Source organism: Tiliqua scincoides, chromosome 2 (genome assembly GCF_035046505.1).
Source record: "Tiliqua scincoides isolate rTilSci1 chromosome 2, rTilSci1.hap2, whole genome shotgun sequence".
In the NCBI taxonomy this organism is placed as follows: Eukaryota; Metazoa; Chordata; class Lepidosauria; order Squamata; family Scincidae; genus Tiliqua; species Tiliqua scincoides.
The window spans coordinates 56,458,863-56,465,068 of record NC_089822.1 but is presented as its reverse complement, the minus strand read 5'-3'; the positions used below and the strand labels follow the sequence as shown (position 1 = coordinate 56,465,068).

General features: G+C 47.0%; 1 protein-coding gene across 2 annotated transcripts in view; it reads left to right on the top strand.

The window, feature by feature from the left end:
* Window positions 1-3,734: 3,734 nt before the first annotated feature.
* Window positions 3,735-6,206, top strand: part of MARCHF3 (membrane associated ring-CH-type finger 3) — a 141,132-nt gene continuing 138,660 nt past the window's right edge. For both annotated transcript variants that reach the window (XM_066616721.1, XM_066616722.1), the window contains exon 1: window positions 3,735-3,957. The gene's annotated coding sequence lies outside the window, so the exon portion shown is untranslated. The remainder of the gene's footprint in view (window positions 3,958-6,206) is intronic.

The window sequence follows — 6,206 nt, the reverse complement described above, 5'->3', positions numbered from 1 at the left end:
AAGACAGAATGTTGGTAAATGAAGATTAATATTCCCTCTATGTTCTCTCTCCTGCTCTTTAAGTCATTCCCTCATCTCATTCATCCCAACTATTTGATACTTCCAGTTGCTTTGATGATAATTTGTGTCTTTTGCCGAGTACTTTGAACAACTAAATCGCATTACAGATACGAACTCATTCATCTTCAAAATTGGCCTGATTTGCCAGTGAGATTTTATTCCCCACTTCACATGCAGGGGAACTAAGGCTGTGGTCCAAATAGTTGGGTGGAAGTAAACTTCTGTTGAGTGTTCGTGTTTATGGGAACTCAGTTACACCCTACCCTCCATAAGCCCCCTCCCTCTTACCCAGCCCTCTTCCATCCCACCTAACCAGTCAGTCCCCCAAACCCCTCGTTCTTTTGAAGTTGCAGTTGCTGCCCGTATTTGCAGGTCAACCCTCCAGGTTCAGTGAGTAAGAAGATAATAATAATAATAAATAATAAACTTTATTTATATCCTGCCCTTCTCCCCAAAGGGACCCAGGGCGGCTAACAACATATAAAAAACACATTTAAAAACATAAATTAAAACAAATAGCAGATAAAAACATTAAAAACACATTAACAGCGACCTTAAAAAACAGTAGTCAGATTAAAAGACAGAATAAAAAGAGTACAAAAGATAAGAACTCTGTTTCTCTCTTTCCTCCGTTTGATTGCACATTGAGTAGATGTCAGTTGATTTTGGGAAACACAGTACACTGTCCTCAAGGGCTGCTAGAACAACTGCATTTTCCAAGGGCTACAGAGGCCTATGCAGTATACCATAGTACGTATGATTACAGCAGTCAAGAAAAAGCCCACGCTGGTTTCCAAGTTCTGGTGTGTTAAATTCAGAATAGATTGGCTTTTGCTTCTTATCCTGCCAAAGATACCAAAACAAACCTGCACTTGAAGCCTTGGTTTAAACAGAAAGCAAATTCAGTGCATGGAGATAGCCTTTGCAACTAGTTTTTCATGGGCAAGTTAACACTTTGACTGATAGTTGGTGAAGTAATGTAAACATGACCCAAGCCAATTCTTCCTTAAATAGTAACTATTCTTAACCAATGGAATTGAATACCTAGAGCATGGGTCTCCAAACCCCGGTCCAGGGGCCAGATGAGGCCCGCGACAAGCCTCTTGTCCCCTGAAAGCCTCAGACCCACTTGGCCGAACATGACTGGAGCTATGCTCTGGTTTTGTCTGGAGGGTGTTCTAAGGGCCAGAGAGTTTGAATGAATGAGCCCATTTATTCATTTATTCACTCATCTAAGTTTCATCTCTAATTTATTTATAAAAATTTTATATTTAAATTTTTTTTCTGGCCCTCAACACCGTGCCAGACATTTGATGCGGCCCTCTGGCCAAAATGTTTAGAGACCCCTGAAGAGCCATAAGGTACCTAAGTCGGCAGAATAATTCTAGTTTGGGACTTCTGAGCAACATGTTCCCCAAATATCAGATCAGAGAGATATTGTTCCAGAACTTCCAGAACGCTGTCCTGAAACTCAGTGATGACTGTGGATGAAATGTTTTTTCCTTTTCAAGAGTTTCTGGCTTGTTTGTTCTTGCTCATTTTTACCACTTCACATTCCAGATATATTTGCTCTTTAAAAGATGGTGGGTGGGGGAAGACTCAAATACGATGTAACTCAAATACTAAATGCAGCAGGCACCCTGTAGCAGGTATTCCATGTTCCAGTTGTACATTAGCATTTCAGAAAACTGCACTTCAAAAAAGAGCCTCCCAGGCTGTAGCTGGGGGCCCAATCCTATCCAATTTTCCAGTGCCGGTGCTGCTGTGCCAATGGGGCACTGCTTCCTGTGTTGGGAAGGCAGTCACAGAGGCCTCCTCAAGGTATGGGAACATTTGTCCCCTTATCTCAGGGCTGCATTCCAGCTGCCCCAGTGCTGGAAAATCGCATAGGATTGGGACCTGAGTAATCAGACCCAATCCTAATCTGAGTAATCTGAATCTACCCAATCTGAGTAATCAGACCAGGGAGACAGACCAGGGACAGACTGCACTTGCTCCCGGTGTGGAAGGGATTGTCACTCCCGGATTGGCCTTTTCAGCCACACTAGACGCTGTGCCAGAACCACCTTTCAGAGCGCGATACCATAGTCTTTCGAGACTGAAGGTTGCCAATACATAATCAGACCCATAGGTGGTGGTGGGGTGGTGGCCGGGCAGGGATGAGCACCCCCCAGACATGGCACCCCCCCTCCTGCCCTCCATTGCTGGACCTCCTTGGTAACTTGAAGGAAAGGCATACCTGCATTTTCCCATAGTCAGAGTGCTTTGCTTTATTTTCATCAATTGATTGATATTAAAAGCACCAATATACATAAAAAGCAGTCCCTCCATGAGCTCACTTCTGTATATTCAGAATAGAAGCATTAATGTGAAATACACTGATAGTTCTTTTCAGAAATGCCACGTGTGGGACAAAGTTTGCCCCCTCCCCCCTGCATTGGAATGTACTTTGCCCTCTGTGCCCACCAAATATATATATTTTTATATTCAGCGATCAGTTTAAGCAAGAGGCTGAAAGGGAGAAATTTCAGCCTCTTGCTTTGCCACTTAAACTGATCACTGAATCCAGGCGTCTGAGAGGAATTTATCAAGGGGGTATTTCGGCCCTTTCCCTGAGGGGGTGAAAAAGCAGGGGATGGTGGTGGTAATGGGTAGGCAGAACAGGGGTGGGGAAGGGGCAAATCAGGGCAGGGGAGGGTGGCAACTTTTGGAAAAGTCCTTGGAGCCTACGTCAACTAGGCTTTCCACTGCAGAACCCAGGTCTGCCCACCCGTGCAGTGTTGGCAGCTGGATATGGAAAATGAAATGCAATCCTAAGTTTCTCTAAAAATCTTTTAAATATAGAAAATCATTGCAGAAAATTAGCATCAGACTAGAATGGAAAGTGTCCTGCGTATATCCAAACTTCTGCAGCTGTGTCCCTGAACACTCCTTCCTGGTTAGTGGATCCTCAAGCCAAAGAGCTACTGTGGCAGGCCCGTTTCCTCCCAGATTTGATACAGTGTTAAGGAGTGTCAGGTATGCATTCCTGGCCCAGCACATATGGCTTGCAGCAGCCCCAGCGGCTGTGCACCCAGCATCCCATGCAGGCAGCGGATCTGAGCGAGACTGGAAAATGTAAGAACCTAGGAAAGTTCTGGCTCCTGGGACCCTCCTTGACCCTGGGTCTGGCTACAATTGTCCCCCTGTACCCTGGACTGTCTACTCAGAAGTAAGCCCCATTGAGTTCAATGGGACTTACTCCCAGGTAAGTGTGGATAGGATTGCAACCTGAAGCTCCTGGGGAAACACTTGCTGGCCTGACTCCAGAAGGCAGGCGCTCCTTGTCCCTCTGAAAGAGTCCTGACATCGCCGTCTCTCCCCAGCAGGGGGCTGTGCCTTTTGCTCCCAGGCACGGAGGGGCCGCAAACAGCCGGGAAGCAGCCCTGGCAGTAGCCGGACCTAGAGCTTTGCCCGGAGAGGATGCCCCAGGTGCGCTTCCCGCTCTGTCCACTAGGGGTCCCCAGTCCTCCCTGCATCCCAGGCACCCTTTGTCCTGCAGCATCCCTCCCTCGGGCGCCTGCCCGCCTGCCCATCCCGTTTGGAGCGTCTAAGCGGGCGAAGCGGCGTGGACGGCTGCCAGTCAGTGGAGTGGCCCCGCCCCCCCGCTCTCTGCTCTGCCGGCTTCGCTGCCTGCTCTCCAGTCGAGGCAGGCGCTCAGCAGTAGGTAAATGCACTGGCGGAGGGTGGGGGAGTCGGACTCCGCCGCCGCTTTGCTCCCCGTCCCGGACGCCTGCTGGGGCAAAGATGCTGCTGCCCAGCGCGACAGGCGCCCCCGAAGCCGGGCACTGAGAAGCGGGACCCCTCCGGAGGAGTCCACTGGGGTGTGTGCAAGCCCAGCACGAGGCACCGAGGAGGGTGAGTGGCTCTGCGCTTCTGCCTCCCCAGCCCGGAGCCAGCAGCAGCAGCAGCGTCTGGGTGGACCTGGAGGCTGCCGGACCAGAGCTGGCTGGCGCTGGGACCCCCAGTCTGCAGAGCGGGCTGGGCTGGGCTCGTCCCTGACACTTCCTCAAACTTAGTTGCTCTCTGCAGAGAGGCTGTCGGGGAAAGGAAAAGGCTCTCCAGGTGATCGCTGAACTCTCTCCGATCCAGCCAGCAAATGCCCACTTTGGGTTTTGGTCCCCTTGGCTCTTTCTCGTTGATCTGGCAGAGAAATTGTAGCAGCAGCTCTAACACAGTGGTTCCCAATGGTTTTATTTATTTATTTTACTTGAGTACACCTTGGCAGCCTATTTCCATGAATTGTACCCCTCATTAGCAAAAATGTTTGTGATTCATACAGTTGCTGCTGTTTCAAATTTATGTTTTGAACTACTGATCCCTAGCTGATCGTACAGGAGTTGGTGGGGCTTTGACACCCAGCTAGCTGCCTTTGCTCTTGCCTTGCCAGTCCTGCAAGGAATTCTAATACAGACCTGCCTTTTTCTGCCATTGTTCAATTCTTTCTTAAAAGTCCTGGTAAGTACCCCTGGGGGTACATGTGCCCCAGGTTGAGAACTGCTGCTCTAGCAGATTACACAGTAACAAGACTGACAACACCTGGCTTTTGAAATGACTGTTATAAACGAAATGGAAGTATATATGATCTGATGGAAACTTTACATTTTAGATATAAAATATTATATATATATATTAATATAATATAAATATATATATATATATTATATTTATATATAAATATAAATATATAAGTATGTTCTTTCCTGGCACTAATCTTCCTGAAAATATTTGGCTTTGGTCACTGTGGCTCCCACAAGGTTAATATAGCAGGACAGCTTATCCAGTGGTGTGGAAGCTTATGAGGTATTGATTGCCCTCTGGAAAGATGCAACAGATCAAACACACAGAAGGTGTGTGCAACTGGGCAGATTTGTGACACAGGGGATGATTTTTCCAAATGAACTTGGGCACATACCTTTGGTGATGCAGGGTGTTGTTACTCTATGTGTGTATATCACAATTTTAATATAACCCATGCCACGGCAACAATTTGGTTGTCAACACAAACAAAAGCTGGATTGCTCAGACTAAATGACCAACCCAGCTTGGTCTATCTGTTGCTCTGGGGGGGGGGGGGGGGAGAGCATACTAAGAATAGTTTTTCTGATGGAAAATACTTAGCAAATCCACCATTTATTTTAATACATGAGCATGTGTGTTTTCCTCTCTTTATCTCATATAATGTAATAGTGGCTGGATTTGGGGATGCCCAAGTGAATTTGATTTTTGACAGCAGTGTTACTACTGCCAGTGCTCCTTGTCCAGAGATTCCTGAATCTGCTGGCTGGCTGGCTGGCTTCCTTGTGTTAACATATGCTAATTTTTTTGGGAGAGATAAATAATATGATGTGGTATTTGTGTTTCCTTTCCTTTGTCTCTGCCAGATGAGGGGCTGTAGTGAGTGCCAGAAGAATGTCATTCCAAATGCCCAGTCTTGAACTTCCCCTGGCCGGCTGGGGGAGGGGGAGAGGCTGGCTAGTGATGTGTGTGTTCTCTTCTCTGTGTGATCCTGTACAAGTCTGAGTCTGCCTGTGTCCGTGAACTTTACGAGCTTTCGGTTCAATATCATTCCGTGCAGATTCCACACTGCTTGCTGGTTTATAGCCCACAGTCTGCCATCCGGCCCATCTGTTAAAACACAACATGTATCCCTCCAGCCAAAGCTGAGGAATCCAGGGAAGGATAGCAAAAGTAACTAGAGACCCAGAGCTGGAAGTAAAGCACAGTGCTTTTCAGTGGAACTTCTTTCCATGCTACAGTGAAATCCTGTGCATGTCCACTCAAAGTAAACTCCACTGGGTGTCCACTTGTGTAATTGTGTGTAGGACTGCAGTCTTGGAAGCAGAGGTTTAAAAACTGTGTGAAATGTGGCAACATTCTGGCAACAAGTTTTTCTTTCTTCTTTATGGAAGGGGGTTTCTGCCAAATTGTTCTAATGATAGGCTTCTCTGAGTGGTTAGTTTGGACTATTTTGAGGCTGAGAGGCAATTAAGTGTTATCTAATTAATGCAACCTTGTGTCTAGTCTTTCCTACCAAATCATAACTGATTAGCAAAATGCTGCATGGCATTTCCCCTACCAGTTTGGAAATCCAAAGCAGTGCCACA